Below are 25,853 nucleotides of genomic sequence, written 5' to 3'. Positions count from 1 at the left end.
AGAATTTATGTCAACATGGGCCTATTTTTTCATGTAAAATTTCTTCTTTTTAATTAATTACACATTTCAGCTCCCTATTCAAAGTTGGGGACTGACTTACCTCCCCTGGGAGTGACTTACCTCCCCTTTACTGCACAAAAAGACAGCCAATATGATGAGTTAGACTTACTTTCTTATCATTCCCCATGATGAATTGTCAGTAAGCAGCAAAGCTGGGATAGGCTCACAGATTTTATACTTTGATATGAACTGTCACAGGCTATTGAGTTTACAGATCTATAAGAAGGGGGACACTGATGAGTTTTGAAAATGTCTGTTCCATTTCAGTTAGAAATCATTCCTTTGAAAATTTTGAACTTCCATTTTCATTCATGATGAAAACTGGAAACATTAATTTGCACTGGAAGAATCCATTCTTGTTTTAGTCTCACTTGTTTATCACTCCCTACTTCAAATCACAAAATTAAAAATATCAGTACTGCAGTAAGTCTAGTATCCTACTCTTTTCAAATCAGTAATAAAAAAGTTTCAATGACATGAATTAAAAGTAAGAGAATCCTTACTCAGAAATTTCATTAGACAGCAAATCATAGATGTGGGATGTAAGTTTTGTTGTAATAATTCAGGGGATTATTTTATCTAATCCTAGAATAATTCTATAGCCTTTCAGCAAGGAAACAAAAAATATGCTTTTTTTAATGATTATGTAATAACAGCCTGAAACATTCCTAGAGTTTGAATCTTCTTATTTGTATGGGAAAACCACAACATAATCTTTCAATGAGAAATAACACTTTCTAGGTCACTGCAATAGCATGAAATCAATACTGTTTGATACCTTGCTATTTTCCAAGACATTGCTTGTCATTCCGCTACATAAAAGATAAATCAAGACAAAAAAGAAATTTTTGAAACACTGAGATCATTCATTTACTGCACTTCAGAGAAAATATGGGCAGCCAGTTTCTACAGCACCCTAGAAAGCAATATAAGAGACCCAAACTTCTAAATGGCATAAATATACCTGCACTGTTTGTCACCATCGCAGTTAAGTAGGATGTCAATGGAGGTTTTCATTTTTGCCTTGTCTTCCTCTGTCCATTTTATAATGCAGTGTAGATAAAGACATTACTCAAAGAAAATAAAATGCTTCCAGCTGTGAGAACCCCAACACAGGAAGGATGTGGAGCTATTGGAATAAATTCAGAGGAAGTCACAAGATGCTCAGAGGGCTGGAGCACATCTCCTATGAAGACAGGCTGAGAAAGCTGGGATTGTTCAGCCTTGAAAAGAGAAGACTTTGGGGTGAATTAATTGTCATCTTCTAGTGCCTGAAGGGAGCCTACAAGAAAGATAGAGAGGGACTTTTTCCTAAGGGTGTGTAGTGACAGGACAAGGGGGAATGGCTTCAAACTGAAAGAGAGTATATTTAGGTTAGACATTAGGAAGAAATTCTTTACACCTAAGCTGGTGAGACACTGCAATGAGTTGCCCAGAGAAGCTGTGGATGCCCAATTCCTGTCAGTGTTCAAGGTCAGGTTGAACGGGGCTTTCTGGTCTGGTAGAAGGTGTTGAAACTAGATAACCTTTAAGGTCCCTTCCAATACCAGAACATTACAGTGGGTCTTGCCACACTGAGAAAAGTTATGCTTATACAGAAATCTTGGATGATTGAAGACTTTGCACTTCAACCTGCTTTGAGGGAGGGTCGCATTTACCATGTATTTAGTAGAGTCCTCCAACAAAGAAGCTCCAGTCCTCATACAGGGCTTCACTTCTAATTGAAGCAATCTTTCCCTGATACTGGCATGGACAAACATTTATTTCCTTATCATAAACAGCATGTATTTGTTTATTTCTTGTATCCATCTGCTGTTCTAGCTAAATTTGGATTTATAATCCATTCCCTATCTTCAGGGTAGGGATTTGCTTTTGCATTTTTGAAAAGCTCTTCTTTTTAGCACATAACAGTAGGGATGCATTTGCAGACATGACCATGTAAAATACCAATTGTGGGCAAATAATGAACATTCTGCTTCAGAAGAAGAAAAAGTTGATATTTAGAATGTAAAAAATACTGAGAAAATAGTAGCATGAGAGACTAAGAGAACAAAAATGAAGACTAGATATCTTCTTCTCTAGAATTCACTGTTAGAATTTACCCCAAATCAAACAATATTTACTAGAAACTGGCAAATTATATCCAACCTTTGACCTACTTCTCCATGAGTTTCAACAGCTTTCTAGAAGTACAGCAAAAATTAAGAGCCGGTAAGCTCTAAAGCTCTAAGTTCCCTATAAAATACATCTAATAAAACTCATTTTGCAGGAGTAGAAGATTGGAAAGATCCAATATTCATTACTCAAATGAGCCTTCCTTCATAGCAGCTGAAAGATGCAAGCCTATAAAGGGGGTATGCTTTTCATTTCTTTAAACTACCTAAAAACAACTTTTTTCCTATTTTGGTGGAGGAGAGTAAGGATCAGACCTTATTCACTTTAGCAAATACTTTTTGGACATTGTTAGACTAATTTTAGAAGACTTGCCTTCTAGTAAAATAATAGACAGGGTGTCTGTGTGAAAACCCTAATTATATTTCTTAAAATTATTTTATTTTCATTTAAAAACCTGGAAGTTAAAAGTAGAAATAACCCAAGGGACAGCAGTACTTATCAGGATACAGCCCACATAGGTCTTTTTTAAAAGAACATTAAAATCACTATATTATTTTTTAAATCCCAATAGATCTTTCTTACAGTAAATGCAATTAAAATAAATCCCTTGACGTAGTGTCTGCTTCTTAATACCCACTGCCTCCTAGTATATCTTAACTGAGCACACACCACATATGAACAGGGAATGAACAGTCAATCTGCCCTAAGGAACAGTAGTGATATCTAACAAAAATTGATGCAAAAGAGATCTCATTGTTGTCATTCACAGTTGTCAGACTCAAAGTAGGGGAAAAAAAAGTCATAAACCTAAGGAGTCTCATATCCTGAATTCACTGTTGGGGAACAAACACTTTGCAGCTTTGGTTATTTTAATGAACACATCACTTTAAACTATGCCTTTCCCATCTGTTCTGCTTTCTAATTACATATGCAAAAAGAAGCTCATTCACAACTGCATCCTAATGGAATCTTAAACAAAACTTGGACGAGATTTAAATATTCTGTGCACATAATCTGTATTCAAGGCATCAAGCAGCTTCTTCTCCATGAGGTGTTCTTGTTTTCTGGGCGGAAAGTTGAGGCAAGCCAACGGATCGCTGGACCCTGCCACACAAATCCCTTGCATACAAAATAACCACAGTGGCACACAAAAGATGAGGTAGAGAGTAGAGAGATGTCACTTTCCTCACATCACCTTTGCAAGTATCATGACACAAATCTCTCCTTGTATGTTTATGCATTGCAGCACTGGGGTTTTCCTGACAACTCAGGTCATATCCCTGGAAAGAACTAGCAAGTGTATAGTTAATGCATAGCAGATACTACCTCGGCAGTGTCTCTGCTGAGTAATCGAGCCCTGATTAGCAGATTCTTATCGAGATTTTAATGATGGTCAGATCACAAATAGCAAAGTTTTACTGACTGTGACTGAATAGCATTCAATACAAAATACATCACTTTAAATATACAGATATGAGCTCATTACAACACTTCCTTGTAGCTGCTGTGATACTTCTTTAGTAGAGATGCCAGAGAAAAAGGAATTAAGGTATTCCAGCACCTGACTGATACCAGCAATGAGACGCCTACACATTTTAGTCACCTAAGTCATCCTGTTCCCATTAGTTGAGCCCACAAATTGTTGGAAGGCAAAGCTGAATTACTGAAAGTTATACCACGGTGTTCTAGCCTATCTTGATTAATTTTTTTCCCTCAAATGATTGCACATGAAAAATGATTAAATCGTATAATTCAGGTTTACATATCTTGTTCTATGTCAAGTCTTCAGCTGTAAAAGACAAAAGCTGAGCCTCTAGTCTTACAGAGACTTGCTGTGTGGCATCCTGTAGGGAACACAGTTTCTGCCACTGTGTTTCAGTACATACCAGTGTTCTAGTGATGTGCAAAAAACTCTCTCGTTTTTCTATGTTTTTCAACTGCAAATCTCCTGGTCTGTGTCTCCCACAAGAAAATCTCCCTTGAAATGCCATGCTCCTGGCATACTCCCTCCAGCTCTTTCAGGCATTTAAAGAGTCTTAGCCCAGCAAGCAAAAAAAAAAAAAAAATTACCCGGCTCCTGACATTAAATACAGTGAAGTCCAGCTCCCTTAATGATTGCCAACAGTCAACCTCTGCTGGCTGCTACTCATGATTGCAACACCCACTTGGGCTCAGCTCCTGGACTGCTACAGAATCTGAAAACTGCACACTTTTCCTCTGTTACTGTTTTTACATTTCTACCAGTTTGTTGTTCTTACTGATGTTTGTGTGGTTTGGGGTTTTTAGTTTGCTTGGTTTTTTATAAGGTTGTTCTTTTGAGATTGGCAAGAAAGAATCCATTCAGGAATATATTCAGGTTGAAGACTCTTCCCCAGTGTTTCCTATCCAGGCTAAACCTGCTTTTCCTCTACATACTTTTCCATCTGCTCATAATTTCAAACCTGAATTCCCATTTTACAGGAATTTATGAGAAGCTGGTCTCAACCCAAATGGTGGTGAATTCTCAAAACTCAAAATTGTTAATAAAGCAGTCTGAAATGTTCCTCTCTTCTTGAGTGGTAAAATCACTGTGCATTTTGGTAATTTTCCACAAAAAAATTGTAAACGAAGCTAATGAATTTTCGTACAGAGGTTCTCATCCATGGAACAAAATTACTGAAAGTAAAAAAATAAATCAGCCATTGCAACTGAAATTTTCTGAATAGCCAAAAAGAGTTCTCTGAATCTTTTCCATATGCAAATTGCCAAGAAAATGAACAGTTAGAGGGAGATATACTATCCTCTTATTTGTGTCAATGTGGTATTGACCCAGTCCTGAGAAAAGGACAATGCTCTTTCCTGTCTGCCTCATTGATTAGCCACTGCTTCCAAATGCTTCTGTAAATCAGACCTTGCTCAAGATATCACAGGAGCTCTGATATCACCAGGGCCACACGTGAATACAAGCTACTGGTACTGCTCAGTCTGTCCCAGTAAACGTGCTTAATTCTACTGGTTTTCCTTCAGCAAGCAGGAGCACAGAATTGTGAAATATTGAGAGATGACTTTTTAAATCTAATGTACAGCTGATTCAAGGGGTTTGTGGCATTTTCTGTTTTAGCAAAGCTAAAAGAAAATTTTTTTTCATTAATGCATCTATTGCAAGCAGTACCGAGATCCTTATCCTTTCTCTCCATTAAGAAAATATATTCCATTTTTAAAAATTACTCTGTACTATATCCATTTTAGTGATGAAAGCTCATATCACGGCTTTTATTTTGCTAATAGCAAAACATTTATTGATATCATATGCAGAGTTGCAACAACATGGGAGGAACAATTTTATTCTCTATTTTAATTTGCAAAATAATATGTTCATTTCAAGATAGGACTATACTACAGTAGAATTCAGCTTTTTAGGGCAGCAATTTGCCTAAGGTCTATGGTAAACTACTAATAAATAATGATGATTCCCGAACGAATTTATACTCCTTTGAGCCAAAACATAGCACTGTATACAAAAATCATTATAATCATGTGAGACTATATGAGGGGAAAAAGAAAAAAGCCAGCAGAAGTTATAACACTAATAAAAGTATCAGTGCTCTTACCAGTGGCATCAAATGTTAATTTACCCTCATGGGATTAACTAATCTGATACATTTTAGACACCAATCAGGGTAAGAAATTCTGCTAGGATTTTTATTCAATATAAATTAATGAGAACTCAAAGTTCATTCAGCAGAGCATTTCAAAAATTACACTATAATAAATTAAAAGCCCCAAATTCACACTCCAACCCTTCTTTTTAAAATTTTAACTCACAGAAGGGACAAGAATATGGAAATGTTAGCTTTAGAGTAGGAAGGTTCAACATATAGAGTCTGGGGAAGGATTCAAAGCAGGATTTAACTTCAGGTATCCTGAATCACCTTCACTTCTCCCCCTGCCTCCATTAGCCCTCTAACACTCTTAGGATGGCATGGCTCCGTAGGCTGAAATTAATCTCTCTGCAGCTTCCACACTCTTCATTTAAGCTCTTGAGGCTACAGATTGAAATACTTGATCTGAATGCATTTTTTTCAACATTGTCAGTCAGGATTCAACACTGCTGAGAAGAAAAAAGAATTTTGCATGTCTAGACTAACTCATTATATCCACTCCCCCAACCAAAGGAAAAAAAAAAAACCACACCACCTCAAACAGCTAGACTGCAGATTGGACCTAAGTAATTTCTGTTGGTGCAGAGCAGCACTTGGCAGATGAGGAAACAGCCACAGCTACACAAGGAGTATTCAAGACAGAAATCATCTGACTTGGCAGAAGCAATGCCCAGGCAAGAAAATACCTAAGTGAGGATAAAAATAGCTTTAGTTTGTGTGTGTGTAAGCTGCTGTAACACATGATTTGCCTCACACAGACAACTGTGAAAATAAACAGTATTCTGAAACTTTATGAGAAATACTGTATGGATAAAGCTAATAATTTCTCCTACTTCACCATAAATGTGCAATCCAGGGTTCTATCCTAATAGAGCTTGCTGCTCTGACCTTACAGGACTTACATCATTCTCTTCTTGAATAAAGCTCATGGTTTTTCCTGCATGCTGAAACAAGCAAATCTTACTAGCAGTCTTCAAGGAAATTTCTGTCTGCTGAGCCTAGACAAGGAAACAGTACTGCAGCTCAAGATAAATTGCCCAGGAACATCCATGCAACTGTATGACAGCTTTTCCATGCTCTCCTGATTCACTTCTATATTGAAGAAAGCCACTTATCACAGACAGTTGGTGTTACTCTGCTTTCAGCTACGGATACAATTCCTACTGAAGACAGAGGGACTTTCCTTATGGCAGAAGCCCAGGAAATAAGTATGCAGCAAGAGCTTATAAAGCACTAAAGTAGCTAAATCACTACTTCTGTAAAAATTGAATCCTATGATTATTGTGCCATAAAAATGTTTTAAACAGGCAAAACCACATAGCTTAAGAAGGGAAAGTAAGATATGATAATTGTTTCTATTATGGTTAGAATATAGGTTTAAATACAGGTTTTTGGAAAGAATGAAAGAGAAAAAAATATATGCTGTTAATTGTGGGTTTAAAAGCATCTTATCCCATAATTTAGCTTCTGATTTGGCAATGTTAATTAAGCATCAAAAAATCAGAGTCACTTAAAACATCTAGCTAATGCTTATGAAGCCATTGAAAGTTTTTTTCTTTTTTCTTTTTTATTACTACAATGAATTTCTTTTTCCTTATTAGTAGAAGCAAAGTATCATTTGGAGGAAGAAAGTTTTATTTGCTGTGGATTTTACAAAGCAAATTTGCCACAAATGTTAGTCCAGTAAAAACATTTATGTCCATAACTATATTAATTTTATATATCAAAATGTATAATATATCACTAATTATTCCTGACACACTCCAGAAAACTGAGCTGACTGCATCCTACTGTATTGCCCTTCCAGCAGGTGTCAGATATTAGAACTTCGCATGAAATTAAGGTATCCAATCTGGAGACGTTCTGAATTTGTTCAAAGAATATGGCACCCACTTTCTGATCCTAATTTTGTGGATTGTAATACATTCCTGCCACAATGTCACCTCTCACTGGCTTCCCTTGGATCCTGACATACAACATCTCAATGACAGGCACAGCTCTACTTTCCCAGGCTGCGTGCATCACTTCAAAAATATTTCTTTGCTGGTTTTCTCCTCCTGATGCCTCTTGTTTTTGCAGCTTTTGTTTTCTAACCCCAGACACCACTTTCCCATTCAACTGGGGCTTGTAATTTTCCTGTGCTACTCTAAATTCAGTGGAGGACCAAAAAATTAGGGAGCTGGAGCACTCATCCTGTGAGGAGAGACTGAATGACCAGGCCTTGTTCAACCTTGAAAAGAGATGGGATGAGGTAATATTGTATGATCTGACTGTCTTGCACAGGCTAATGTATTTCACATTATTAAGATCATAAAATAAGGGCCTTACTCCCTCAAAGCTTTCCTACTCTCCTTAAATAAGAACATCCAATCTACAGGGGCTCAAATCTTTCCTCAAATTCTGTTGCTAAATTTGCCAAGTCAGGTAATATTTCTGCTCTAGAAAACAACTCAATAATAAATCCTCCCGATTTTGCACACTTGCTTTTTTATTTTGCTTTTAAAAAAAAACCTGCTCTGTATTGCATGATCAGCACTAGCAACTATTTTCTGCATCAGGACAATAAATCAACTTTCCATATGACATTGACCTCTACTTATTCATTATATCACTTGATATTATATTTCTTAAGAATTCTTGCTATTGGGAAATCTTACTGCCATGGAAGTGGATTTCTTCAATTTTCATATTTTCCTACCCGATATCTCATGGTCAACGATCTCCACTTTTTTTCTGAATAAGTATTTTTGAGAAGTAGTACGGTTGCCTGACAAAACCCCCAAAAATACACAAAAAACCAACATGAGCCCCTGGAGACGAGAAACATACAGTGAATTTCTTGAATTAATTCTGGAAGAAAAAGTAGAAATGGGCACAAGAAGAACAGAAAATTAGATATTAACTTTCAAACTCTTGTCTTGTAAAGGAAGTTATGGATTAATGCCATGGATTTGAAGAAGAAAAATTTTAATATATTAAAAGCAAAGTTTATCACAAAACATTTACCAATAGTTTCACAAAGGAGTCAGTGAAATGGGACTAGAAAAAAAGTCATCTTCCCTCAACAGTCTTTTGCTTGCATCAGTGCAAAAATACTAGTCACAAAAATAAGAGCTGGTTCAGCTTGCCCTATAACAGATGCAATGCCATCATGCTATCTTTATCAATATTTTGCTACAAGGTCTAAAATTCCTAATATTGTGCTCACAGCTCATTGCAGTGAGTAGTGTCAGCATCTGCACAATGACCTTAGAAGAGACATGAGTGCATCTTGTGGAACCAGACAATGAGATCAGCAACGTGCAAGATCACGGGTTTACACACTCACTTAAAAATCTGAAAGACAAGATAACTGGGATTTAATTGTCTTCATTAAAGATCAGGAAAAGAAAAATCATACTTGATTCTTAATCAGCAAAACAATGTGGGGAAGTATTCTGGACACAACATTCATCAGGGCTTAAAGTTTCTACCCATCTTTATTTACAGACTCAAAATTCCCAGTTACATCTCTCCCAGCACAATGCATCTTTGGATCACAGCCAACATTTTAACATTCCTAGATCTTATCATAAAAGTCCTTGAATCCACAGCTATTTAAATAGTTTTAGTTGACACTGATTTTCTCCTGCTTTGAACAATTTTGCCTGACAAATTCATGTTTAAGGCTAGCATTGCCAAGCACCATGGAAAATGATCTAAAACAGTAGCTTGTGTCATGTTAACATCCCTGGAGCTACACTCATCTGCTAAAGGATTACATGCAAATCAGAACATATTGTGTTACACTCTATCATGCCAGATCTGCAGTGACAAGTTTCTTCAACACTAAAGCTGAGTTTCTGAAATGACAAGCCTCAGGAATCAAGCAACTGCAAAATCTCCATGTACATTCCAGAATTCCAAAATCACAGCAATTTTTATTGCACATTTTTCAATCAGGCTGATGATCACTGCACACTGCCACAAACCTAACAATGCCTCTGCCATCAGCTTTTTAATGTCTTAAAACCTTTTAAAAGTTTTCTTGGTGATCTCTCTCTTTATATGTGATGTCACTTTCCATTAGCTATGAATAACTGTTGATGGAATTTGAGGTCACGGAAATGGGTGTGATACAGAAGGTACCAGTATTGCAATAGGTTAAACATGTCCTTTTTGGTGAAGTTAAATTACCACACAACATAAAATGCAAACAAGCTCCTAAAATCTTCTCAACCTATGAAAGAATCCTTTCCATGGGAAGAATCCTTTCCTTTATGAGAAAGCTGAAGTCCTTGAGCTCCTTATCTAGAGAAGGGAATTTGTTTTTTGTATCTACAAACGGCAAGTATCTTTATACCCCCTCTCACATATCCAAACTTTATTGTGCTATTAAAGAGAATTTCTGGGCACTTACAGGGATTTTAATTGACTGTGCCAAATCACCAACAGAGACAAAAAAAATTCATGAAAAAAATCCTTCTTTTTATAGAAGGATAATTGTTATAAAAGGTTAGCTTTATCATTTGGAGTTTACCTCTTTTATTTGGCATGAGCTCTTCCTTCAAAGGAATTCTTAGATAAATTGGTGAACTTCTTTATATAGCTTTATCTATCTATCTGGCAAAGGAGAGTTTGATGCTCAGATGCTCAACTCTGTATTGTAGAATTACATTATATACTTCCAAGCAAACATAGTTAAGAAGAACAATATAATCCTTCTGGAAATAAAAAGAAATCAAATGCAGACATGGTACATTAGCTTAATAAAATCCAGGAAAGACATTTACGAACTCTCTGGCCTGAGGGTCCTTTTAGGAACAAACACAAATGATCCTGTTTTTTACATAATCTTCCTTCACTAGCACTATCTGCAGTGCAACATATCCCTTCAATTTGAACCAGATAGGGCTATGACAACTACACTTTAAAGTGTGTCCTAATTTTTCAAGAGGAGTTTTCTGAATTAGTTCTGTAGCCGCTGCATATCAATGAAGTTTTGTTTGAACGGATCTGAATTCATGTTATTCCTACCTTATGTTTTCCATATAAACTATAAGGAAAAAAGACTGACACTCTCTCCATTAAATATTAAAAACACAAAGGGATTTCTAGACTTGCCTGGAAAATTAACAACATTTAGGGGCTCGGTTTTCCAATATACATTTACAAATCTATCTTTTCTCCTCTTTCCAATTTCATGGAATCTTCTATAGTTTAGCTCATTGCTATTCAATTTGCCAAAATACCTACAAGTTTTTACATCTTTAAAATCTTTAGTTTTCCTTTGTGGGGAGTAGGAAGGGGGAGCATATTTTAAATATAATTTGTCAGAAAGTTGCAAATACTCATTATTTAAAACTCTGTCAATACTTACTAATTCTACTGCTATTGATCAATATCAAAACTAAATCTAGGCCTAATTTTTTTAAATTAAGTCTTTTATAGACCCCACATTCAATCTATTTAAAAATATTTTCTTTGGCTGGTGCTGCTGATAGTTTAAAATCACCCGTAAAAGCAGCCCCTATTATATTTCCAGTATTAACATTATATTTTAAATTATGCTATCAGCATCTTTTGGGACAGTATTATGGGCTTTGCCGATTTCTGTATCATAAGATGGAATTAGCATTTGTCTATTACAAAAGGAGAAAGCAGAATACTTAATAGTACCACCTCTGCTCGGCAAAGACTTTCTGCAAAAAACTAACAATGAGCTTCCAGTGTCACGAAAAAATAATGCCTATATTTAATCGAAAATTTTGGAAGTAAACCAGTCAATTTTTACTTGTTATAGATAATAAAGTACATAATTAAATTACTTTCTGTAATACATTCTAGCATCTTGACAGAAAGCTGAAATCTCACAGTGCCTTTTATTACTCTGATCAGTAGCATCCTGTTCCTTAGCTATCATATTTAGACCTCTTTAAAGTTCTTAGGGCAAATTTGCAAGATAAAAGCCATGATTACAGCCTTCAATTTACTTGCTTGTAATGCAATATATGGTAAGTTTCTGAAATAATTGTAAGCTTTATAGCTAAGCTTTCAGCTGTGTTTCATGAGGCACGTTAGACTATGGAGACAACCTATTTTTGCTGTTATGCACCAGCTAAAAAATGTGGTAACCTTCTTAACAAGGAATAGAAAAGCCTACCATTGACAAAGGCCTTAAAATGAGAAAGCTTCTCTTTTCAGGGAACAGAAGATGGAGAGAGAAGGGAATAGCTCTTTTCAGGTGACTAGAAATGATATGGCTTAATGATTCTGATAACCCAATGCTCTTGGCAAACCAAAGCCTTATTTTATGTAGTTTTCTTATCTCTGCTAACTTAGGAATTTGTTTGTACTTTTTAGTTCATAATCCCAACTCTTCTTTTTCAATAAACTCTGGACTTGTGTCAATAGGTTAAATCAATTTATTTTGCGGTGTCTCCTGTCTTTTTTCTTATTTGCTATCAACTTCCCCTGTTCTTTTAAAGTTCCTTGCCTTTGTAGATGAGTCTGAGAGGCTGAAAGTGTTGCAATCATCCATAAAATTGGATAAGGCTGTAGATTTCCCAGCAAACCCTGTCATTGTGACTCCAGCCTCATGGAGGGACTAACTGTAAAGGAACAAGATAAGAGCACAGGAATTGTCATATCACACCTAGTGAGCTGGTAAACTAGCAGCTCTTTCTCAAAGGGTGCCCATTACCACCTATCTAAAAGCAAGGTGATCCAGCCTCTGCTTCAACTGCAGGAAAAATATTCCCCTTGAATGGCTCAATACAGTTCCTTAATTAAAGTCTAGTGGAAACCTGAGAACTGAAATGTTTAAAAATACTTTTTTCCAACTGCTACCCAGTTTCTGGTGTCTTTGCTTTGATCCCCAGCTATAAGACTCCTTTCCACATGACTTTGGACATGGCTTACCAAACAGCCGTTGCTGGTCAATATCTTGGTTGCTGCCTTAGCTGAATTCCACATTATTTGCTGTTTCAAGAGAAGGAAAAAGCTAAAGCATCATTACCACTGTGCTTAACATAATATATTCAGTGCATAATATGCAGAATTTGGTTTTGCCTAGAAACTAGAAGTTTATTAAAGCAACTTTTGGAGGTTGCTCACAATAATTAGGCCTGTAGTAAATAGCTCCTCTGGTTTTTCTCAAAACCTGTTATTTTTTAAACTTAGCATTCAACTTTTTCTTCTTGATAGCTGAGAACCATTTTAGCCTAGCTTAGATACTAATAAAAGAAAGAACATACCCCCTGTTACAATCCGGTTTAAACCCAGAAAAGCAAAGCAAGCTAAGTCTCTGCATAAACTGGAAAGAACTTAGAAGGTTCAAAATATTCCCAGAAACGAGATTAAAACCAAACGAGGCTAGATGTTGATGCCAAAAAATTGATGTATTTTATTTAATAGTAAAAGAGGCAAAGAGAAGGGAAGAGAAAAGAAAGAAATGGAAAAAAGTGTGCATGGGGGTTGGGGGAACAGGGAGAGGTGACAGGGGTTAGGTGGAAACATATCACCCATCCGAGGGTCCCAACAAGGTCTCTTTGCTCCCCTCCATCTGGTCTGCTGGTGGTGAGGGTCTCCTGTCGCCACCGTGGCCACGGCGCCACTCGCCACCACACCACACACCAGAGAGTGCAGAATCCCGTGGATTAATGTACGCTGTGGGCCAGGTGGGAATGGCCACGTGCCTCCTCTTGCAGGGGCTGGCTTGACACACTGTCCCTTGCAACACTGAGGCTCTGTTGCCTCATCTCTGGTGCAGGGTCTGGGGACCCCTTTGGGGGGCCCCTGTGATGGGCCATGTCACCCCTTCTGCTGTGGATGAGCTTCCCCCCCTGGGTGAGGGTCCCTCAGCTGGGCTCCTCTGCACAGGGGAGGATGGGCGGTCACTGCGCCTCTCACCAGAGGCGTTTCCAGCACGCACCCAAAGCCTCTCCTCCCTCCCCCCTTTGGTGCAGGGGGTCTGTGCCAGCCTGGCAGCTGATTGCCCTGGGGCTGTGGTCTCCACCTTGGAGGTGTTAAGCCTGTGCTTTGTGAATGTCCCCAGCCCTGAGTTGTTACTTTATCTTATCTTCATCAGCGAGCAGTGTCAGGCCTCAGTCAGGGCCTCATTCAGGGTTCCATAGTCTTCTCTGCAGCTTTTGTAATACAGTTTTAAAAGTCCTTCAAGAAAATGTTTAAGTCATAAACTATAATATTTCAGTCTCTGACACCCTCCCCCTCCCACCCCCCCCCAAAAAAAATCCCACCTGGAAACTGGCATGTATAAGAAACAATCACCTCTATGTATTCAAAATGTGTTATGGGGCATGTTGCTGACCAGTTGCTAAAGTCAGCAAATCAAAAAGCCAGCACTGGCTTTTGTTGAAGATTTTATTCTCCACCATAGAAAAGAGACAACTTCTTGATACTGAAGAAAGCAAAGCAGTTCAAGTACCATCTCCCGCTGTACATATTAAATATTTTGGCTTCTTTATTGAAAGAAACATCTAGTTTCTATATGTGTTCTACATTTGGCAGAATGTCAGCTAAAGTCATCTCAGTACAGCACTATGCAATCCTCAAGATTTCCATTTCAGCAAAAGCACACTGCCCTGTTTCACTAAGCACTAATCCTGTTTACTTACCTTTTACAACATTAGTCAGTGTCACCTGACTATTCCCTCAAAACTGAGTCATCTTCATATCATCCAGTCTGTACTAGCAAAAACAAGGAAGACAGGGATACCTATAAGATAACTTATTCTTGATCTATAAATATTATCTAATTATAGACATGATCAAGTGCCTATTTTTAAATACCAGAGGACCCTTTGATCCTTACAAAAATCAAATAATTTCTGACAACTTTCTTAACCAAAGCAAAATTAGCTCACTGGGATTTGAGTTTCTAAAAGCCCAGCAGGAATGCTAAATTCGATGGTAGTCAATACTGAAAAGCAAAGACATCTAAAACACAACTTTTCAAAAAGCAGATTTCAAGCAAGCTAGCTTTTAATTCTTTTTTTCCATTGCTTATCACATTATACAGCCTCATGATTCACAGTAGAGACTATTTATCTAACATTGAGTGACTTGGAAAATTGGCCATTCAAATAAATTTTGTCATAAAGAATTCAAGTCTGTCCTAAAAGAAATAAAAATCTGTCCTAGAAGCAGTCAGAAAAGTATAGGGTTCTGAAAAAAAATTTGTTCATTGTTGATATTCATTTGTTTCTTAGCTGGCTGACAAACTCCCAAAGATGTTCAATATAGAACAATATTTTCCTACGTGAACTATATATCAGAGCCAAAAAAATGGATCATTCCAGAAGACCAAAACCAGTGCAGATAGGAGGAGGAAAGGGATAAATCGCTATTAACATTTTTTCTGAACGTTGTTTTGTCCTTAGCTGAACTCCAGCACAACAAATCTTTATGCAGAGAACAACACAGAAAGTATAACTTCTTTATTTTATCTATATCTATCTATATCATCTATCTGTGTCAGCATAACTAAACTGTTGCTTCTTAATTACACCAACAGTTTATCACCCTGCAGAGTTATAGTCACCTGACAAGCACAAAATCAGCTAGGTTGGAGAAGATCTTTGAGACCATCAAGTCCAACCTATGACCTAACACCACCTTGTCAACTAGATCATGGCACTGAGTGCCACATCCAGTCTTAAACACCACCGGGGTAGTGACTCCACCACCTCCTTGGGAAGCCCATCCCAATGTCCAATTATCCTTTTTGTGAACAAGTACTTCCTAACGTCCAGCCTAAAACTGTGCCCTGTTATCCTCTCGCTGGTTTCCTGGGAGAGGAGGCTGATCTCCACCTGGCTACAACCTCCTTTCAGATAGTTGTAGAGAGTGATAAGGTCTCCCCTGAGCCTCCTCTTCTCCAGGCTCAGAAGGCCATTTGCCCCGAGGACAATGTCTCTTATTGTTGGAAACTGAGGCAAAGAAGGTATTAAGTACCTCAGCCTTTTCTTTATCCCTTTTAAATATTTTCCCCATGTCCAATAAAGAATTGAGGTTTTCCTTGCCTCTCCTTTTACTATCAATGTATTTATAAAAACATTTTTTATTTTCCTTTATAGAAGTGGTCAGGTTAAGTTCTAATTGAGCTTTCACTTCTCTAATTTTCATTCTGCATGACTTAACAACATCCTTAAACATTTCCTGAGTTGCCTGCCCCTTTTTCTAAAGGGGAAAGGCCCTCTTTTTTTTCCCTGAATTTCTGCAAAACTCACTGCCCATCCAGGCCAGTCATCTTCCCCGTTGGTTCGTCTTCTGGCACATAGAGACAGTCTGCTCCTGTACCATCAAGATTTCTTTCTTGAAGTATGTCCATCCTTCCTGGACCCCTTTGTTTTCAAGGGCTGTTTCCCAAGGTACTCTCCAAATCAGTCTCTTGAATAAGCCAAAGTCTGCCCTTTGGAAGTCCAGTGTAGAAGTTTTTTGATGCCCCTTCCTGTTTCACCAAATATTGAGAAATTTATTATATCACGGTCACTGTACCCCAGATGGCCTCTGACCACCACATCTCCCACCACCCCTTCTTTGTTTGTAAACAAGAGGTCTAGTGGAGCTGTCTCAAATCTCAGCTACAGTCATAACCTAATAAAGAAAAATTATTCTCTCTCACTCAAAGCAAATATTTTCTCCTGCTCAAAAAGCCCTGAGGGAGATCTATACAACACATCTGAACTGCCATTCATCCCTTCCCTTTCCACCTTTACTTCACTGTGCAAGGCCTCTGTAAAGCTGAAGCTTTCTAAAGAAAATGATCTTACTCCGTACATGTTGACATACTTATTTTCTTCAAATGAAGGTCATTTTTATCAATGTTAAAGTGAGTCCTACACACAAAAAGAGTTAAAAATTAGTTTCATCTAAGTGAGAGGAAACAAAGAGAAACCAACAGCACATCTATGACATGAGACTGGATGCTAAGTCAGACTCTTCCAGATCCAGAGATATTTTTTGTGACTTATGTAGTAACTTACATACAGAAAAATAAGTATTAATGTTCTGTCTCTTACTGTGTAGCTCAGATTTTCCTGTGAATAATCTTATTGTGAAAGCTGAAACATGAATAATAGCTGCACTCTCCCATCCTGCAACGAATAGCTTCATTTTATCACATTATTTCTCTACTCTCTTTCAGCATATAACTGTAGTGGGAGATTTTAATGGTAGCCAAATAACTCCCATTTCTACCAGCATTTATGCTTGTTTATGACTTATTTGGGAAAGGCAATGCTTTGGCTCAAATGCTCAAAGCAACAATCTATCAGTTGCACTACACCCATCTGTGTAAGGAAAACCTGTGCTTTGTGTGCAGGAGAGGGTGAAACACTCATAGCATCTGGCAAGAGGCACTGACCTTGGGAAAAGCTGACAGTGCATCTTCTGTGCACTCACTACGCATCTCTGCCTTAATTCCAGAGCTCTGTACTTACACAGCCCTGTATATAAGTCTGAAGTGTCTGTAGATAAAACCAAGTCTAGGATATCTAAACTCTCAGTCTCCGCTGCTCCTAAGTATACCAGACCTGTCAAAAGAGGTTGGCCAAGTTTTCCTGTATTGAGTTTTTGGATTTTTTTTTAATCCTGCATGTTCCCACTGTTCCATGCAAACAAAGTAGCCCCAGTGTCTGAGGAATATGAAGTTTTCCAACATGCTTGTTCAGTGTGTCTACTCTGGTGCAGACAAGTTCCTTTAGAGGCATTGGTTTCAAGAGACACCTAGCTGAACTCTAACATGTATTACCGTGCATTTTTCAGACAAATCTTGCCATTTTTATTAAGTCTACAATTTAATTATAGTGTCCCAGTTTTTTAAATAGAATCATAGAATAGTTTGGGTTGGAAGGGTTTAAAGACCATAGAGTTCCCTAGCTTCCTGTGCAGGGCCACCTTTCACTGCTCAGTGCTCCATCCAGCCTGGCCTTACACACTTCCAGGGAGGGGGCATTTTCTACTTCTCTGGGCAACCAGTTCCACTCCCTCACCACCTTCACTGTAAAGAATTTTTCCTTAATATGCAATATAAACATACTTTCAGTTTAGAGACATTTCCCATTTGTTCTGTCATTACATGCTTCTGTAAAAATACCTTTCTTGTAGGCTCCCTTCATGTACTGGAAGGTTGCTATAAGGTCTCCCTAAAACCTCTTTTCCAGGTTTAATTTCCAGCTAGGCTTAAACCATGGCAGTATTCTGAGCAGAGCCGGTGAGCTAATCAGGTCTGCATTTTCAAGATGAAGCCAGTAAGAACACCGAAAGAGATTTCTTAACTATTTACAGGTTAATGTCCCAAAGCTGTTTGAGAAACTGTCAAATCAAACTCTGGTGTCTCAAAGTAGTTGAAAGCACAGAATTTGGCTACTCTGGGGATAAACAGCCAGAGCTGCACTGGTACCCTAAGGATATGGGAAAAGTATATCTGTGATATACGGATCCAGTGTGGCTCTCTGTGAGGCTGCCTCCTCTCTGCCACCAGCACAACCACCTTCCCGCCAAATCCAGCTGTCTGTTACCAGGAACAATTAATGAACTAAGCTGAGTTTTGTCTGAAAAAAGCCAGCTGCTCTGTAAAGCCTGGGTGATCTGCTGTGCCCATCCCTGTTGCCTGAGAAAGCTGCCCCTTTGCCTTATGTCCCTGGCTGGGCTTGGAACTGCTGCCTCTGCAAATGATTGTGAGAAAAAAATTACTAAATATCTTTTTTTTTCCTCCTCTCCATCTCCGTGTAAAAAATAAGCCAATTAGGTATTCTGAACACTTTAATTAACAAATTAGTTATGAACTGGAAAAAATGGTCATGCTTTCTGTATTCATCAGGCTAGGGTAAATTAACATAAGCTAATGATGCTTTTTTTAATGCAATTACTCGAGCTTCACTCTCTACAGACTTTATTTCTTGGATTGTGTTTTGAATGAAAAGGGTAATGTCTTTCCTTTCTAAAGTTACTTTTTCAATGCATGAGTATGTCTTGGCACTTTTCTTTCATTTTTTTGATGCTTCTTTTTCCCACACCTCCACAAATTCACTATCCTCTTGTAATGAATGTTTGAATGTTTTTTCAGAGGAATGAGCTAGTGCAAACATTTTCATTTGTCTTTTTAAGAACTCCTTCTACAAATAATAAATATTTATGAAAAAATATTTCATTAGGGCCAGATCATTAAAGCACAGAAAACAACTTCTAAGGTCAACCAAGTGACGTTCACAGTTGCCTTCTAAAGGGAGATACAAATGTTTATGGAGCTGAAGTGGGTTGTGGGTTACATTACAAATCAAAGTGGGGTGCTTAACTACTTATTTTGAAGGTGAAGAATATGAAAACCTGATTATATGGTAGGATGTGAGGCAGATAAAGACAGAGAAAACTTTTTGATGCAAACAAAGAGCTGAACCCAAATTCTTTATGGATTTTAAAAGAAAAACTAAAACAAGAAACAAAACCAAAATAAACCCTGAGATTGAAGTTAGCGTGAGACAAAAATTTTATTTTGAGTAATACCACAAGGACACGTTACTAATAAAATGAAAGTGTTTTAATTTACTATCACAGGTAAAGGACCTCCTAGAAGAGCCATTTCTTCATATTAATAAAAAATTTTTTAAAACCCAAATAAAAACAACCCCAAAAAATCCTCAAACAACACAGAGTACTCCCCTAAACAAAACATCAGTTGCTTGTACTCTCTCTAAAGCATTCCAGCAATACTGTTTACACTGTGTGCAACACGAATAATACTATGTCACACACAAACACATTTCTGGGGTATATAAATAAATGAATCAGTAGAGGCCATTTCTTTTTCCACCATAAGTAATTGTCTATATTTTAAATGGATAAGTAATTATTTAATAAATAAGGACTCTAAATTTGTCCTGACTTCTGACAACCTAGTTTGATCTACACTGTTCATGAGATGGTTTTAGCAAACCTACTGTAGTGGGCTGTAGGACGTGTAGTTATCTAAAGCACATATTTACAGAAAGAGAACTGCTGTTTATTTACTTTTTAAAATGCAACCATGTTTTAGTGATTTACTCTCTCTTACAGACATACAAAAGCTAAGTGGATGGTACTATTCTCTCAGGATTGTAACTCTTTTATGCTACTCTGTTCATTACTTTCAGGATCCTTCCTACTTATTAAAGACAACATACCATAACCTGGATAGTGAGCTTTGAAACCACTGGCAACTCCATAACTTTTTCCTAAGAGGGCTTTAATCAAAATATAATGAGTTATGTTGTGTACAGGTATTCTTAGTGAGCTCAAAGGTGTCCTTGTCAACCCAAGGAGACTGTAGTATTTAAGGTGATGATCTGTAGTGTGCTAACTACTGCATGCTAGCTCCATACTGTCCATTTGGAAAAATGTTAGTTCAGAGGGAGCACCTCCTTACTTTGAGGTTCATACCCAAACTAAATTCCTGGCAAGCCCTGTGAAGGTACAAGCCCAGACTGCTCACACAATCCAGATTGATTCTAACTGCCCCTTCCACATTCACTTTGCCAGAAGGAAAATGACATAAAATCCTTCTCATAGTAATAAACAATTGGAGATGTAGTGACATTCATTGTGGTATTGGAGATTTTAAAAGTGAAGGTAAAAAGAGCCTAGGCTATTTGTCCTTAGAATTCTTCAAAGGCAAGGATCTAGCAAGCATTTTTATATTTTCTTTTAGTAGAACCATTGCCATAGATCTGATTGACTAACTGGAAATGATCTGGGGAATAAAAGAATCATATCCCATTATAGATAAATTTTTGCATCTTCTGCACAGAAGGCAGAATTTAAAACTCCACTGAGAAAAAAAAAAAGGTCACAAGTACACCTATGCCAACACTTAAAATTTTTGATGCTTGTTTTATAGTCACATTAATAATTGTGATAACAGGCCAAGGTCAGCACACTGATTAAAAGGTAACCTGAAAGCCTAGATACGAGTTACACAGTGGTGCTAGAAGGACTGTTTTTTGAACATCAACTGCTCTACAGAAACTTCCTTTCATATTATGTTATCAATTTCATTGGTAGCATCAGATTCCCTGCTAATACTGGACTTAAAACAGGACGCCTGGATACCAGATTTCCTCTTTTTTATTCCACTGTGCAAAAGATAATTTCCACATATCCAAAAATTCATTATGACCTTCATACTTTCACTGTCTGCTGGGATTACTTCTGAAGTTCTGAGACTACTCAGTTTCAAGCAGCTTCCAATTATATTATATAACATTACATTATGTTGAAATAATGTAGAATTTTTTCCCTAAATTAAAATGGTATGAGGTGCATGATGGGCAGCATTAATTCTTGTACTAGTGAGAAGTGTAAGGTCCAATAGCTTGGGAACCATTAAAAGGAAGATTGATAACGCGTTATATCAAAAGTGTGCTAAGAATCCTTCTCAGGGTGTGATGCAGTCCATTGATCCCACTGATGGCAGGTCATAAGATGTTAGACCTTATCACCTTGGCATCACATATGAAAAAGCTACTGAGGATAGATTTTAAAAAGCTGTAGAATGAACTTATTGAAAGCTCTCCTTTTCCCTGATGCCGCTTGTAAGCAGTGGCAGCAATACAGACTTTTGCAGGAGAATAGGTATGACAAAAATGGAAGGAACTGTAATCTTTTTAGCTAATCTACTAACTAGATTCCAGTTAAAGTTTGATCTGTCAATGACTTAATGGCATATATTTATGCGCCAATGGGGTTGACTTCAGTATCAGTCATTTTGGAAAGCAAAATTAATTTTTTTCAAAGATAACGCATTCCCATATCCTCCAAATAGTACATTAAATCATTTCATATACTTGGAAATGTTTGGTTTACACAGGAGGAGAATCTGACCTGATAATTGGCAGAAAACTCAAAATTATTTTTCTTAAGTAGTCCATCCAAAGCAAAAAATTTTAGGATTTTATAGCATTGAAAGATTTCACAATGTTTGCATATACATAGATAAAAATGGTAGTGACAGACACAAAGAAGAAAAGCCATGAGCATTTCTCCTCTTCTCTGGTGCTTTTTTCCCCTCATACAAGTTACAGAGATTTAAAAAAGAATCTGCACCTTCGTAATACTAGCACAAAACATCACAAAACCAACTTTAAATTTAAAATGAAAAATATGCTAAACACTACAATACAGTAGAGCACAAAGACTTAGTTGTTTAAAATGAACTATTGTCTTACTACCAAAAGGATAATTTATAGAAACTGGCTACATACAGCTTTGTCTGAACACTTGCTAATTCAGTACTGTTTAAATTTTTAAGTCCAAAGTCTTAGTTTATGTTTAAAATGAACTATTGTCTTACTACCAAAAGGATAATTTATAGAAACTGGCTACATACAGCTTTGTCTGAACACTTGATAATTCGGTACTGTTTAAATTTTTAAGTCCAAGTCTTAGTTTATGAGCCTTTAACATAATTCAGGAGCCACCACACTACTTTTGCCAAACCTACATTCACTATGAAATTCATTGCATCCTTCTGTCTCTATAGAAGTTTTATCACAGCTGAATTTCAAAGTATCTTCATGCCTTTTCTTTGCAGGCCTGATGGGGATAGCAGCACTTGCTTTGTCCAGCATTAACTAGTTATATCTGTCGATAAGTAGTAGTGTATCTAGTAGTAGTACAGTTGCTTGCAAAGCAAAGCAGCAAATTTGTCTACATTTTCTGGGGCCTTCTTGTTCCCTACTTCTTTCCATGATAATAAAATGAAAGTATTTAGGTTGCTTTGCCCAGCTACTATGACTGAAAGTGCCCAGGAAGGCAGAAGAAGGAGGGGACCCCATGAGACAGTCTTTGGGGATCCATGAATGAGAGAGCTGGTTTAAAATGCAGATTTGCATTGTCCTCCCAGGCTTTTGGCTCTCTGTGATAATGGAAACACAGATTTGCAGTTGTAATGATTACATAAATCAGAGACTCTTACTCACCGACATGGAAATTGTGGTATCAAATTTTATATGTATTGGTATGAATTTGCAAGGCACAGACAGACCTGTAGGTAACAATGAATATTTGTTTCTACAATCAGCAATTTTTCCTATAATGAAAAATAAACTTTTCCACCCCCCCCCCCAAAAAAAAAAAAAGACAGTATACTAATCTTTGCTTATCCTAACAAGAAATAAGGTTCAGAACAGGAACAAGGGGAAATGCAGAAGAACCACCAAGTAAATTGATTCGGAGTGGTTAACATTTCTAATCAAACTTCTGTCCATCAAATCTGCATTTCTTTTGAAATAAGTATACATACTAACCCATAAGTCGTTGAAGGCTTACAGGGGTCTGAGTAGACGGATGCGGAAAATGCAAAATATTTTCACAAACCGACACAGAAACCCACCCATGTATACACCCTGGAGGTTTCCAGATCAATATCATTCCACAAAGTTTTCATTCTATTTGCCTAAATCACTAGTTATAGGATTTGTAAATGAAATGTTATCAAATATTAGAAGTAAATTCATGGATGTTTCTGCTTTTGAAGTCTCCTAAAAACTGCTGAAAATATTAATTTTTTTTTGTGTGCTTCCTTCCAGTTGCAACATTTAGAGCAGGAAAGTGAACCAGAGGAACTATAGTGAAGACTCCAACCTTCTTAATAACATGATGTGGCTGTTCAGTGAATCAGTGTCTTAATCAATGGAATAAAATATACTATCTATTCAGATAAAGTGTTTTGCCAGTCTACAGTGAAGTGCCATGAAAACAGGAAGGAAAAATAATTGGGTTGAAGAGTAGAACTTTCAAATGTGTATTTCTTTAATTTAAAGGGTCTGGGACTAGAGGAGGGGGAGTTCTTTCCATTTAATGACTTGAGCACAGTGTGGTTTAAATAGCACATTTGATTTGAGAATCTATTAGCTGATAATGACTCCTTGGAGAGAAAAAAATTGGATTCACTTATTACTGGTTTGATTAGCAATATCTGTAATTCCATGAAGTTGTAAAATAGCTCAGCATTAAAACTGAGCTATTTTCCATCACTTGCAGAAGCAGAAGCATAAACACAGACAGACAAGTTCCTGTGTTAAACACATTCCTGAATTCTGCAGTACTTTTACTGCCACTAGGATTAGGAAAATTATATTTGTTCATGTACATAGAGATGCTTCAGTTTTGAAAAGTATTTCTGCTGTGCTTTATAGATGTTAAGAGATGGATGACAACAACCTAACAAAGTTGGTATTTAAACAAAGAGATGAAACTAAATTTCAAATGAGGAAATAAAGCCAGTGTTTGATTAATGACAACACTGATCCATAAAGGTAAAGAAACGTCATTAAAAGAAACTGCATTGTAGTGATTATAAGGGCAAAAGGGAAGGGTAAATCTAATTAACAGAAAAAATTAAATTCCAAATGTCAATCTGCCTTTCACTTAGAACAGAATAAGTAGTCTAGTAAACTAAAAGGAGAAATACTCATCTAAAACAAAGAAAGATCCTCCCAGCCAAGCTGATGCTAAGTTGTATTTTATTAAAGTGGTTCTAGTGGCTTTTTTTTAAACTTAGAACATGGAATAGAATGGAAACGGACATAACTATATTCATACAACAGAATTTAACTTAAATGATGAGCCTTGTTTTAGAATTGAAGCAACACTCCTTTCATCTGGTCAATGAATATTTAAAGACACAACTGAAGTGACCTGACAGCCTATCAAAACACTCGTTCAAACACACTGCAACAGAAAGTATGAGAACTGCAAAAGGCATGTAACAAAATACATGGAGCAAAGAAATAAAAGCCTGCAACCAGCATAGAACAGCATCTACTCTCATTGAGAAGTAACAAACCATATTATCTACTAGTCTGCAGGTCTAAATGCAAAGAAATTGCCAATATTCCTGTCTGGCCACAGGCTCTGCATCAGATCTGCAGGCCAGTAGCACTAGAGCTCATCAGTCATATTTTCTCTAAGCTAGTCTTTGGCTTCTGTTCAGCTTGCATAGTTGCAATAGCAATTCTTTAACAACCAGTAACATAACCTAATTTGTTTTACATTTAACTTAGCTGTGTGATTGCATGAGCTACTGACTACCAGTGTAAAAATTTTGATATATTTCAGTACCTAACATAGCTATTCTGCAGGGAATAAACTGTTACTGTATAAAATTGTAGGGTAGAGGACTATAATCATAGGATGATAGCAGAGGTATTGAAAGTACCAGCACAGGTTGGCATCAGAGGAAGCAGGTCTATAAGTAACTCACTAGGGCAATTACTAGTCATTAAAAGAAAGTAACTCCAGGGCCTGGCTAAAGTTGATTTTAGAGAACAAAGGAAAAAAAAAAAGAAGAAAATAAAGAGATCAAAGAACAAGAATTCTACACCTGTAAACCACAAATATATAGGAAAGTGGCAGAACAATAAACCAAGATCCATGTCAGGGCTCTGAGAGAGAGAGTACCAACAGGCCATAATTGCATTACCCAGTGGAGAACCCACTCACCCTCCCCGTGAGTCTGGGGGTCCCATTTCAGCCTCCAGATACTACCTGAGCCACATCATAGGAGTATCCATGCCTGGACCCACCCCATACTCTTCCCCACTTACAGATTATGTTTCCTGGCTTGACATCAGACCCAGCTCATCCCTTCCTACGTGATGATCTCCAGACAACTGGCAGAGCTGGCAGTGCTACCAGCACTAGTCGCCCTGTTTGTGGACAGGGGACGGTGCCTCAATATCATTATACCAGGTAGGCCATCAAAGTTATGCACCTGTTCTTCCAACCACTAAGTCTGAGGCAGCTTTGTTACTTCTGAACAAAGAAGTATTACAGATACTCATTGTATTACAGATATATATGCAAAAGCCAAAGTCCCTGTGGTGATAGAAAAAAAACCTGAATGACAGCAGTCATTGCTGAGGTGGGAACAAGTTACATCAAAAAAGCACATCAAAGCTGTTTAGTTTTGCTCCAACTATGACCTTGCAAATGCTCATTTACCCAACGAAGACAGGTATGCCCTTTTATGTGAAGCACATTATGCAGCTGTACTGTATG

The 25,853-nt window shown here is 37.3% G+C and overlaps 1 protein-coding gene across 1 annotated transcript in view; it reads right to left on the bottom strand.

The window, feature by feature from the left end:
- Positions 1-25,853, bottom strand: part of CNTNAP2 (contactin associated protein 2) — a 1,031,909-nt gene that overhangs the window by 677,769 nt on the left and 328,287 nt on the right. The gene's annotated exons all lie outside the window — the stretch shown is intronic.

This window comes from Corvus cornix, chromosome 2 (assembly GCF_000738735.6).
Source record: "Corvus cornix cornix isolate S_Up_H32 chromosome 2, ASM73873v5, whole genome shotgun sequence".
NCBI classification, from domain to species: domain Eukaryota; kingdom Metazoa; phylum Chordata; class Aves; order Passeriformes; family Corvidae; genus Corvus; species Corvus cornix.
Note: the sequence above shows the minus strand (reverse complement) of the source record. Positions and strands in the feature narration are given on the sequence as shown.